Here is a 13,669-nt window from a genome sequence, read left to right as displayed (position 1 = left end):
AAAATAATATTTAGTTATTTAAAAATAAAAAAAAAGTCATTATAAATTTTTTTTATTATTTTGAATATTATACTGTGTGTATGAAATTATATTTTTATTATTTTAAATATTATAATAAGTGATTGTGTGTATATTTTTAGTTCTTATCAATATGTATAAATAGTTCTAATTTAAAATTTTAAATATATCTAAACTAATTTGAATTGGTCAAATGTTCAGTTTAGTCATCCGTTTAAGTAAGTGTAGCAACTCAATGCCGGCCAATTACAAACTCTTAAATAAAACTCAAATTCACGATGAATTAGTTCTTAACTTGTTGGGTATCGTGCGAAGTCAAAAAAAAATATCTATACCTAAATTTTATTATATTTTTATTCTACTACTAAATTTTTTTGAGTTCGTCACTGTATACAAATTCAGTTTGGAATCATAATTGGGTATTTATTTTAATTTATTTATTTATGTAAAAGAACCCGATGAAGGAATTAATAAAACAAGAATATGACCCAAAATACAAGAAACAGAAGGGGAAAAAATTGATATCGAAAAGGAATTATATTGTTTATTTTTTCAAGCTATACTACTTCGTGATTCAAGAAATTTTACGTAAAAATATATTATTTATTAAAAGTTTAATTATTTTGTTGGTCCTATAGTTTTGCGAAATTTTTAATTAGGTCTTTATGCTTTTTTTTTCTTTTAATTTGGTTCCTGCATGAAAATTTTTTTTCAATTAAGTCCCTCTTGACAGTAATTGATTTAATTGTATAGGGACCCAACTAAAAAAAAATTAGTACAGGGACCCAAATAAAAGGGAAAAAAATATAGGGACCTAATTAAAAAAAAATTTGTGCAAGGATTCAAGTAAAAGGAAAAAAAAATATAGAGATTTAATTAAAAATTTTGCGAAATTATAAGGACTAATAGAGTAATTAAACCTTTATTAAACTTAGTGGTAATTGTTGCCTAACTTGTGAGCTGAGACTCAAACTACTAACCGTTAGGTAGTTAGGAGGTTAGATCAATTACTAATCGTAAATATTTATCCCAAGGCAGTTAGCATAGATAGTCATTGGCTGTTATACATGTACATGGTAGAAAATATGGACGTGATCCTAACCATACTTGTTAGAGTTAGCAGAGCTAATAGCACTTGTATTTATATATAAGACACAATGAGCCTTGTAGTTAATTGAGTTTTGCCATGCACTGTATAAAGTTTATTTTCTCTTTTTCTCTTCTCTACTTCTCTCTAATTTGCACATACTCTAGCTACTCTCATCATACCTTTAACATGGTAAACGTGGATTCAAGGAGAGTAGAATGTGCATCAAGCAGAGAATTGAGAAAAAAAATACTTGATCTCTGTGTCTCAACACATCAATTGAAGAGCACAGAGTCTAGATCTTACACATTAGCGGAATCGAATAGAAATGGATGAACGATTCACCGTGAACTCAGGTTTGTCCTCTTCATCAATTAATTTGTGACAAATCACTGAAGTTTTAAACCAAATTGCTTCAATTCAAGCTCAGTTAAATCTAAATAGTACAAATTCGAGTCAAGATCCAACAAATTCTTACTTCCTTTATCCTTCAGAGAATTTTGGTATTCTTCTCACCATTGTTATTTTAGATCGAAAGAATTATAACTCATGGAGTAGGTCGATGTTATTAGCATAGAAACTAAGAACAAATTGAAGTTTATAGATGGTAGTTTACTAAAGCCAGATCAGAATGATAGTATGTTCGAAGCTTGGAAGAAATGTAACACTTATGTTATTAATTAGAATGCGAGTATCTCACAATTTGTGATGTGGATGAACATTGCTAGCAATTTGTGGAATGACTTGAAACATAGGTATTAATTTATTATCACAGTGATAGATCTAGGATATCAAAATTTCATGAAGAACTTTATGCAATTAGACAAGGAGACATGGATATTACACAATACTTCACTAAATTGAAATCGATTTGGGAAGATATTGAGAATTTCAGGACAATTTCAATTTGTAAGTGTGGACCAGAGTGTTCATGTGGCTTAGACATGGTCAAAAAATACAAAGCTGAAGATCAAGTGACATGGTTCTTGAGGGAATTAAATGATCAATACTATGGTGTGCGATCACAGATTATGCTCATGGATCTTCTCCTTGGAATCAACATAGTTTTCTCATTGCTTGAACAACAAGAAAGATAGCAACACAGCATGGAACATATCTCAATTGATAGACTCATAGTATACTCTGCATCTTCGTCAAATACTATGAACTCTGGTCAAAATAGAGGGAGAGAAAGAGGTAGAGAAGGTAGGCAACAGGCTCGAGGGAGAGGTGGTAGAGGAAGACAACAAGACAAGCTACATTGTTTACATTGTGAAAAATTATGACACACCATAGGGACATGCTATAAGAAGTATGGCCTTCCACCGCATTTAAGGAAAGGAAGTGGTGGAGAAGTTATTGTAAATGACATGGCCGCAATAGACACTGAGGGTACAACTAAAGAACAAAACATGCAGTTAGGAGAGACTAATATTTCTAATTCTAGATTTATTGCAGAGCAGAAACAAGCTTTGCCGACATTGCTCCATGGTGCGGAATTAGAATGTCCATTACTGAACTGGCAAGTGCACCAGGTCGTACCAAGTAATACCTCAGGTGAGTGAGGGTCGATCCCATGAGGATTGATGGACTGAGCAACAATAGTCGAATGACTCACTTAGTCAGGCAAGCAGAAAGTAATGTTTTGGGGTTCAAAGTATTAAACAGTAATTCAAAGAGTAAGAGCGCACACAGTGAAATTGGTGTAAAAAATACTTGAGAAGATAGTTAAGGTTTTGGAGTTATTTATTTTTTTGGATTAACAATTCTTACCAACTATTTTAATCATGCAAGATTCAATTCATGGCAAAAATCCTAATTGATTAAACCCTAATTCCTTAGTGATTTAATCTCCTCTAACCTAATCAATCGCCAATTCCTTGGTCACTTAATTTAGGATTAAAGGTTTAAGTCCAGTTCTAGTTTATTACCCACACAAATCCTAATTACCCAAAGATAAGATGATTATATGTCACGTATCACGTTAAGTCTAGATAATCAGAGAATTGTGAGAAATTACTTTCAAACTATTATTCAAGTGATTTAGCTTTTCCAAGATTCAACAAGAATTCAAGTAGAAAAAAGAGTTATCTTCCAACATACTCTAATCATAGGATGAAGAACGAAGTAATTCTTGAATATAAATCAATGCATTGATTAAAAGTAGAATGATAATAGTATTAATCTATAGAATAAACAGAGCTCCTAACCTTAACAATGGAGGTTTAGTTGCTCATGGAGAAAATAAACCCTAACAGAAAAAAGTGTAAAGTTCTGAAAAGTGCAGGAGAAGAGAAGCCTAGGCCAAGATATCTCTCCTTTTATATCTAATCCTAATAAGTGTATAATATATTTTCTAAAACCTAAAATATATTTTCTTAATTTAAAAATAAATTCTAAAACCAAATTAAATCAAACAAAATCATAAAGATCACGCTGGTGTTATTCTTTGTCAGGAGTCTGGCGCCAAACTTGAGAATTCCAAGTTTGGCGCCACTATAACCGCATCTAATAAGAGCTTTATGAGTTCCTGGCGCCAAACTTGAGCTGGATCAAGTTTGGCGCCACCAAGGCCACATCAAATGTGGCGTATTATGAATCCTAGCGCCAAACTTGGGTTGGATGAAGTTTGGCGCCAACTTGGTGGTGTTTGGTGCCATGATTCTAGAAGAAAAGTATAAACTATTATATATCGTTGGAAAGCTCTAGAAGTTAGATTTCTAATGCTGTTAGAACTGCCTCAATTGGACCTCTGTAACTCAAGTTATGCTCGTTGGAGTAAGAGGAGGTCAGGGTTGATAGCATCATCTACTTTCTTCCTTTTCTTCTACACGAACTCTGTCAAACTTGCCCGAATGCCACCTGTAATAAATCAAATTGCAAAATAACTCAAAATAGCATTCATGGTGACTTAACACCTAATCTTGATTTAATTCAATAATTTCACAAGCAAATTCACTAAGAAAAGATAAGAAAGATGATCACACATCGCAACACCAAACTTGAATTGTTGCTTGTCCTCAAGCAACCGAAAATAATATAAACCTAAGATGTGAATTTGCATGAGTTGAGTTTTTTAATTAAACTCCTGTCTATTTTCTGAGTGGGGTTAACAACACTGTGACCATGAATAGTTTTGGCATCTTACTATCCTTTGAAGGTTAGGAATGTTAATTTTATTCAGAATTAGAATCCGGATAATATTATGAATTCTCTTGATTTTTACTTCAAATTAATCCTAGAACACATCATTTTCTTGTCTTTTCTTTGGTGCTTTGCACCTTGAGCCTAGTCGTGACTCTAAATATTTTGCCTCAAGCTTTACTTGACACAGAAACACCACAAGCACTTAATTGGGGAACGCTTTGAGTTCTAATTTTTTTTCTATTGAATTTTTCCAATCAGTGGTGCTCAGAACCTTTGCCATACTCTGTATTGCACTTGGCTTTGACTCTAAGTATTCAGTCTCAAGAATTCCTTGACACAGTCACACCAGAAGCATATGGCTAGGAAACAACTCTTTTGAGCTTTTGATCATATTTAACCCTCCTCGCTATTGATGCTCAGAGCCTTGCTTTTTTTTTGCTGTTTTTTTTTTTTTTTTTTGCTTCAAGGATTAATTTCTTGTTTAATTTAGAGAATTCATAATAGTTCTCTAAATTTATGTTCCTCCTACACCAACATCCTTTGATCTAAATTCAAATATGCACTGTTCATATCATGCACTCAAAATCACAGATAAACACCACCACATCTAAGCAAATAAGACTACTCTTAAATATAAATTCAATTTCTCATGCAATACATCACTTCTTTTTCTTTTTTTTTCTGTTTTAGATTCAAGCTCAGTGAGCAGTGCAGTACATGAGGCATCCTTTTAAATTAAGAACAGACAACTAAATCAAACTAAAACCTAAGAACTGAAAGTACTGCAGATCATGTAACAGAAAAAGACAAGTAACAGAAAACAGGAGATAACGAAATAAGAGTGAAAGGGAAAATAGAATAAAAGAAACTCAACCACCTTAGTTATCCTGGTGGCCATCGCATTCCTCAGGCTGTGCTCCTTTTTCAAAATGATTCACCTCCCTTTGGTGCAATTGATGATAAGATAAACAGAGAGCGCGCTCTACCACACCAAACTTAAAAGTTTGCTTGTCCCCAAGCAAAGAAAAACTGAAAATGGGGAGGGACATAAAAAACGCAAGGAGGAGTAAAAACAAAAATATTGCAAAAGAAGAAGAAAATGATATAAGGGTATGAAAATTTTAATTTTTTCTTTTTTGGGGCGCCAAACTTGAGGAACACCAAGTTTGGCGCCACCCACCCCACAAGACATTCTCTCAATGATGCATATGTGGCGCCAAACTCTAGAATTCCACGTTTGGCACCACCCTTCCAACAAAGTTCTCCAAGGAATGCGTGCATGTTGACGCCAAACTTAGATTGCCAAGTTTGGCGCCACCCCTCCAGTGGCATTTTTCTTGAAACTCTTGTTACTGGCACCAAACTTGAGATTCTCAAGTTTGGCGCCACCCTGGCAGAATGTATTCCCCTCCAAGATGGTCTGAAATCCCTTCTGATTGCACCTGTTTCCGTTTTAGACACTCTGCATGATCAAAACATACTTAAAAAGAAGAAAAACTATAAGAAAATAAAACAAACTAAATAAAATCAAAATAAATAGAAAATATAAGGATACGAATTATTGGGTTGCCTCCCAACAACCGCTTCTTTGACATCACTAGCTTGACGGTTGATTTCTTGTTAAGACGGCAGTTGATCATAGTGCATGCTTCAACTCTTCTCATCTCACTGTGAATTTTCTCCCTGAGTCCCCATGAAGTAACTCAACATGCTTAAGAAAGAGGATTCTATTTACTATATAAGTCAACACTAGATTACTAGTCAACACCACCTTCATTCCTGGGGAAAAACCTTCAGTAGGATCTTTTTATTTCTCCATCCTCTGGATACTTTCTTCTTGGGAACCTTCTCCTTGGTGGATGATGCATTTCCAACACCAAACTTAGGTTTGATTTCAGGGAAAATTTTGTTGATTGTCACCAAAGGAGGCTTGAGCTGCAGATCCTGTTGTGCATCATCAGGAGGTTCTTGATGGTTTAGATCAATAAGCTCAGCCTGCATGCACCTCTCCTCTTCACCTGATGAATGCGTATTTTTGAAGACATGAAAGGTCAATTACTCATTATGCACTCTAAGTAGTAATTCACCCTCTTCTACATCAATGAGAGCTCTCCCAGTGGCTAGGAATGGTTTTTCTATGATTATAGAGGCGTTTTCATCCTCCCCCATGTCAAGAATCACAAAATTTGCTGGGAGGAAGAACTTTCCCACTTTAACCAAGATATTCTCTACTATTTCATGTGCATGTTTCAGAGATTTATTTACCATTTATAATACTATCCTTGTTGGTTGTGCCTCTTTGATTTGCAACTTCTTCATCACAGACAAAGACATTAAATTGATGCTTGCACCTAGATTACGTAAGGCTTTGTCAAAGGTTGTGCTCCCAATGGTACATGAAATTTGAAAACACCCTGGATCTGGCATCTTCCTTGGCAATTTGCTCTGAATTATGGCACTACATTCTTTGGTCAGGACCATTGTCTCATCTCCCTTTAAAGTTCTCTTCTTGGAGAGCATCTCCTTCATGAACTTGACATAGAGAGGCATTTGCTCCAAAACCTCAGCAAAAGGGATATTGATTTTCTACTTTCTGAAGACTTTCAAGAACTTTGAGAACTGCTTGTCCTTGGTCTCCTTTTGAATCCTCTGAGAATATGGCATTTTGGGCTTGTACTCAGGTGCCTTAGACAATGCAAATATTTCTCAAGATCAACTGGAAAGGGGTTATCCAGATGCCTTGGAGGGGTGTGTGCTACATCATCCTCAGTCTTCTCTTGAGCTTTTTTTTTAACTGGTCCCTCAGTAACTTGTGCTTCCTCACCTATCACAGGTCCACTTACCAATGTGATAACATTGCAATCCTCTCTTGGATTTGAAATTGTGTTGCTAGGAAGGGTATTAGTGGTCCTCTGATCAATCTCAACAACTTTTGTGGCTATTTGGCCCATCTGAACCTCCAAGTTTCTAAGTAAAGCTCTGGTTTCCTGCATGAAACTAAGAGTACTCTTGGAGAGCTCTGCAACTATAGATTCCAAGTCAGAAGATTTTTGAGAATGAAAAAGTGCATTGTTGTTGTTGAAATAACTCTAATTGAAATTATTCTGATGGCCCTGATTGTTATTGAAGGTCTGGTGCCTCTGTGATTGGTCTCTCCACCCAAAGTTAGGGTAATTATTCCTCCACCCCTGATTAAAAGTCTTGGAATAGGGATCATTGTTGAAATTTTCCATGTAATTAACCTGTTCATGAATAAACTGGCCATATTCATAATTCTCACCTTGAGGGAAGCCGCCACTCATGTCATAAGAAGTGTCTTGAGCACTGATGGCTAAAACCTGCATTCCACTCAAGTGTTGAGTAATAACATTAATTTGTTGAGACATGGCTTTATTCTGAGCAAGAATCGCATCCATAGCATCTAACTCCATGACTCCTTTCTTCACAGAGGTCCTCTCAGAAGAATATAAATACTGGTTATTGGCAACCATCTCAATTAACTCCATGGCCTTATCAAGAGTCTTTTTCATGTGGAGTGACTTTCCTACAGAATTATCCAAAGACATTCTAGCGGTCTCAGAAATCCCATCATAAAATATTTACAACTGAATCCAGTCTGAGAACATATCAGGAGGACACTTCCTGAGTATTAACATGTACCTTTTCCAGGCTTCATAGAGAATCTCACCCTCTCTCTATCTGAAAGTCTGAACGTTCGTCCTCGGCTTAATTAGCTTCTGAGGTGGAAAGAACTTGGTTAGAAATCTATTGATCACCTTATCCCAAGTATCCAAACTCTCCTTGGGCTGAATGTCAAGCCACTGCTTAGCTCTGTTCCTTACAGAAAATAGAAAGAGAAGTAGCTTATAGACATCAGGATAGACTCCATTAGTCTTCACAGTATCACAGATTTACAGAAAATTAGAGATAAACAAGTTTGGGTCTTCCTGCGAGAGTCTGTAAAACTGGCAATTTTGCTGCACCAGAGAAATCAACTGAGGCTTTAGCTCTAAGTTGTTAGCAGTAACAGGGGGTACAACAATGCTATTCCCATAGAAATCAGGGCAAGGAGCAGTGTACGAGCCAAGTGTTCTCCAAGGTTGTGCAGACATATTAGGAGGGTTAACAACATTGGCATTAACCGCATTGTTGTTGTTGTTGAGCTCCATAATGGACTCTTCAACTTCCTTCTCAAAATTATTCCTGAGATTCTCGCCGACTTTGTAAGCTCTAGCTTGTTGCAAACGTTGCCTCAATGTCCTTTCAATCTTAGGATCAATGTCTAGAAGAGGTTCTTTGTTCCTGTTCCTGCTCATAAACAAACAGACAACAAAGAAAAAGTGGGATTCTCTACGTCAAAGTGAAGAGAATTTCTGGTGAGGTAACCTGTATTAAAAAATAAAATAAAGTAACTGAATAAATTAAACAGAAAATTCAAACAACTAATAAGCAAAAACGGGTATAAAATTCAAAATAAAAAAATAACTACGAGAAATAAAACAACTAAGGGGACACCAAACTTAATTTCAGAAATTAAGAGAAAAAATTTAATTAAAATAAAGCTAAATTTTCAAAAAATTCAAATAATAAAAACAAATACAAATTAAAAACTAAAAACACCTAATCTAAGAAATCAAACAACCAGTAGTTGTCAATCATAGTCAATCCCCGGCAACGGCGCCAAAAATTTGGTGTGGAATTATCCACAACTGAACTGACAAGTGCACCGAGTCATACCAAGTAATATTTCAGGTGAGTTAGGATCGATCCCATGAGGATTGATGGACCGAGCAACAATAGTCAAATGACTCATTTAGTCAGTGATGGAGAAAAAATGTCGGTAAAGATTTTCACAAAAATGTCGCGTTGCAAGTATAGTTCTAAACCGACAATTAAACCTCAATCAATGTTTAAATTGTTTGTCACAAACATAAACCCAATAAAATTAACCGAAGTATTTAAACCTTAGGTTGTCTCTCAAGAAATTGCAGGGAAGTGTATTTATTATTGGTTATGAAAAAGTATATTTTTGGATTTTGTAATAAGAAACAAGAAAGTAAAATGGCGAGAAAATAAATTAATAACTAGGAAAGCTCTTAGCAAGGAAAGAGAATTAGAAGTCCTATCCTTATTATCATTGTCAATTGTGATGGTAAATGTGAATTGCCTTCACTTAGTTAACCTCTAACCAATGGAGGAAGGTCAAGTTCATACAATGAACTTGAGTTCACAAGTCCTAGTCAACTCATAGTGAGAGACTAGCTTTGATGAAGTTCAAGCTAACCGGCAATCTCCAATTACCATTTAACAAAGGACTTTTGATAACTCAAGAGTCTCTAAATAATCAATCCAAGTCAAGAACATAAAAATCTAAATTAAAATCCAGCCAAGTATTTTATCAAACACTTGGAAAGCATAAAATAAGAACATAGAAAATTAACAAGGAATATTAAATCTAAACAACCAATTGCAAGCATCAATGACTAACAATTAAAGAGAGTAACAATAAACGCAGAGAACATAAATTTCATTAAAAGAAATCAAATGTAACAAGAGCTCATAACATAAAAATGGCAAAAAGGAAAATTAACAAGAGAAGAAGATGAACTAAAGTGCTTAAACAAATAAAAGTAAAAGAAAACTAAATTAAAGGAAGATTGAAGTGAACCTAAGGAGAAATTGAAAGAAGAAACCCTAAACCTAGAGAGAGGAGAGAGCCTCTCTCTCTAGAAACCTACATCTAAAATCTAAAGTATGAATGAATGAAAAGTGAATGATTCCCCCCTTCCAGCTTCACTCTACAGCCTCTAATCAGTATTTTCGGGCCTGAAACTGGGTCCAAAGCAGCCTAGAAATCGCCTACAGCGTTTTCTGTTAATTGCAGCACGTGACGCTCGTCACGCGTACGCGTTAGCCACGCGTACGCATCGCTGGACTTTTCACTGGCCACGCGTAGGCGTCAGTCACGCGTGCGCGTCATTTGGACATTGGCTCAGTCACGCGTACGTGTCGTCCACGCGTGCGCGTCGCTACCAGGTTCTCAAATCTTCAGTTTCTTGTGTTCCTTCCACTTTTGCATGCTTCCTTTCCATCCTCTAAGACATTCCTGCCCTATAAAACCTGAAAACACTTAACAAACATATCACGGCATCGATGGTAATAAAAGAGGATTACAAATTAGCAAATTTAAGGGCAAAGAAGCATGTTTTCAACCATAGCACAAAATTATGAAGGAAAATGTAAAACATGTGAATTCTATGAATAAGTGTGAAAATAACGGATAAAATCCACTCAACTCAATATAAAATAAACCGCAAAATAGTGGTTTATCAGTCAGGCAAGTAGAAAGTGATGTTTTGGGGTTCAAAGCATTAAAACAGTAATTCAGAAAGTAAGAGCGCAAACAGTGAAATTGGTGTGAAAAGTACGTGAGAAGATAGTTAAGGTTTCAGATTTATTTATTTTTTCGGATTAACAATTCTTACCAACTACTTTAATCATGCAAGATTCAATTCATGGAAAACCCTAATTGATTAAACCCTAATTCTTTAGTGATTTAATCTCCTCTAACCTAATCAACTGTCAATTTCTTAGTCACTTAATTTAGGATTAAAGTTTAAGTCAAGTTCTAGTTTATTAGCCATACAAACCCTAATTACCCAAAGATAAGATGATTATATGTCACATATCACGTTAAATCCAGATAATAAGAGAATTGTGAGAAATTACTTTCAAGCTATTATTCAAGTGTTTTAGCTTTTCCAAGATTCAACAAGAATTCAAGTAGAAAAAGAGTTATCTTTCAATGTACTCTAATCCCTAGGATGAATAACAAAAGTACTTCTTGAATATAAATCAGTGCATCTATAAACATAACTATTATTGAATCAACACCACAACCAATTTCCTTGAGAAGATTAGTGTTGAGTTGAGAAGATAAATAATACATTGACGATGACAAACATATTCATTGGGTTAATAACCCAAGTGGGTTTGATAAAGTGTTTTAGTGTGCATGCCCAAATGAATTTTGTTGCAGCCCAAACCAAAGTAACAAAGTAATCAAGGTTGCTGAATGGACAATGATCCAATAACACAACCCATTGAATTTCAAGCAAAAGAGAAGCTACCCTAAGCTTTGATAAAGACAAGCAAGTTCTTTTCGGGCAAACACTAAAGAGAGAGAGAGAGAGTTTCACCTTCAAACTCAAACACCAAAGAAAAAGGAAAGAGAAAGTAAATCAAGAAAGCAATGTCTAATCAAGCAAATTAAAAGCATGTTAAGCTAATTTAGAGGTTAAAAGTAATTTGTTTTCATTTGCATGCAAGTTAATTTCTTCACTTCTTCTCCAACTCTCTGCACCACCATTTTGGGTAACAAGAAAAAGTGGTGGCTGAATTTTCTCTGCTATAAATAAATGGCTAACATTGTTACTTTGAGCCAAAGAAAAAATTTAAGGGTTTGGATTTGGGTTTATCACTAAGCAAGCATGTCTCGGCTACTCTGTCCTCCTCAGTCAAGCAAATAACCAGAGTCAAAATCCTTAATCTTTAGGGTTGATTGAAGAAAGAGAAGGAAAGAGGACATGTGATTCAAGGTCCGAGTAGTTGACTTTGAAGAAACCGTAAGAGTGGCACAAAACAAGGTACAAAAAGAAAAATGATTCTCATTAGAACTCAATGAGAGATAACCAAAATCTGAGTTTGTTTAAGAGCTTTCCTGTGAGAGTTCAACGTTTTGGACAGTGTTTCTACATCAAAGAAATATTCCACCAAGATGGGAAAGCTTCATCAGAGAAAGTTGAATCCGGTTCAACTTATAGCACAAAGGCTGTGAATCATCATCTCCTTCATTGTTTGCTATTTGTATTTCTTTTTTAATGTATATCTTTCTTTGTATTTTGTCTGAGGTAAAAGACAGGAAAGAAAGACATTGAAAAAAAAGCCACAAAGTGAAAAAGGTTTAGAGAAACACTTGAGAGAAAAGCCAAGAGTGATTTCAGATTTCTTTTGGTTGTTTTTCTATTTTGTGTTATGTACCTGAGAGGTATCCCTTGCAAAGTTAGATACACACTTAGTGTGTCTAGTTTAGGTAGTTACATAGCCAAATCAAATTTATGTTGAAGCTTAATGTGTCTCAGATAGGATTACGTTGAGTCCTGGAGAATTGGTGTATGTAATACTTAAAAGATAGTGAAAATTTCACCAACGTTGTGGTAGAGAGTGGATGTAGGTTTCATTACACTAGGCAACTAAACCAAGATATATATAACTGTGTCATCTTATTCCTCTTTGCTCAACTCTGTTTTTTGGTTTTTATGAGACAAAATAAAATTGTCTCCTGCATAATCCGCTGCACAGACTAAAAAGAAGCAAAGCTATTATTCCTGGTTTTAAGACTTATTTAATCAAAGTTAAAGAAGACCATAGATTCAACCTCCCTTCTCTAAGCCTTCTAGAACCTTCAATCAACAAGGGATCAAAGGCAACCCACATACTTACAAGATTTTCAGTGTATGAATATCTCTACAATCTTACCAAGCAAATATCCCGTCACACATTTTATAGCATATAATGCACTTTCATCAAATCATAGAGCCTTTTTTTACTAGCCATCTCCACTGACAAAGAACCAAGGTCCTATGAGGAAGCCGTAGCTCATGGTTGTTGGAGGGATGCCATCAAAGAAGAACTTAATGTGCTACAGCTCTTACAGACTTGGGAGATCAAAGCTCTACCTCCTGGCAAGAAAACCATAGACTATAAGTGGTTGTTTAAGCTCAAATACAACCTAGATGGCAGCATTGAACGATATAAGGCGAGGCTAGTTGCAAAAGGGTTTACTCAGATCCATGGTATTGATTATCTTAATACCTTTAGTCCTGTTTTAAAAGTTAGCACTCTTTGAATTGTACTTACATTGGTTGCGGCTAAAGGTTGGTAATAAATTTATGTCAACACAACTTTTTTTCATGGAGAATTAGATGAAGAAGTTTACATGCAAGTTTTTCCTAGGTTTAATGCATCCCCAATCATGTTTGCAAGCTAAGAAAGTCCCTTTATAGACTCAAGCAAGCGAGTGGACAATGGAATAACGAGTTAAAGTCAGTTTTGTTAGAATATAGGTACACCCAGTCAAAATCTGATCATAGTCTGTTTGCCAAATCAAAGAAGAGTGGTTTCACAGCTTTGTTGATATATGTAGATGATGTTGTTTTGGCAAGTAATGATATGAGTAAAATTGACTCGATCAAGGCCCTGCTACATGAAAAATTTTGCATCAAGGATATTGGCAACTTAAAATTTTTCTTAGAGATGGAGGTGGCATGAAGCAAAAAAGGTGTTGCACTTTACTAATGTAAGTATGCTTTGGATATATTAAAAATTTAGGACTTGAAAAGTGCAAGCCAACTTCCG

General features: G+C 35.2%; 1 long non-coding RNA gene across 1 annotated transcript in view; it reads right to left on the bottom strand.

Moving 5' to 3' along the window:
- Positions 1,216-13,669, bottom strand: part of LOC110267542 — a 20,332-nt gene continuing 7,878 nt past the window's right edge. The window contains exons 2-3 of the long non-coding RNA XR_002355295.1: positions 6,613-6,618; positions 1,216-1,227 (exon numbers count right to left, since the gene is read on the bottom strand). This is a non-coding gene — a long non-coding RNA (uncharacterized LOC110267542). The remainder of the gene's footprint in view (positions 1,228-6,612; positions 6,619-13,669) is intronic.

This window comes from Arachis ipaensis, chromosome B10 (genome assembly GCF_000816755.2).
Source record: "Arachis ipaensis cultivar K30076 chromosome B10, Araip1.1, whole genome shotgun sequence".
In the NCBI taxonomy this organism is placed as follows: Eukaryota; Viridiplantae; Streptophyta; class Magnoliopsida; order Fabales; family Fabaceae; genus Arachis; species Arachis ipaensis.
This window is presented reverse-complemented; position numbering and strand designations above follow the sequence as displayed.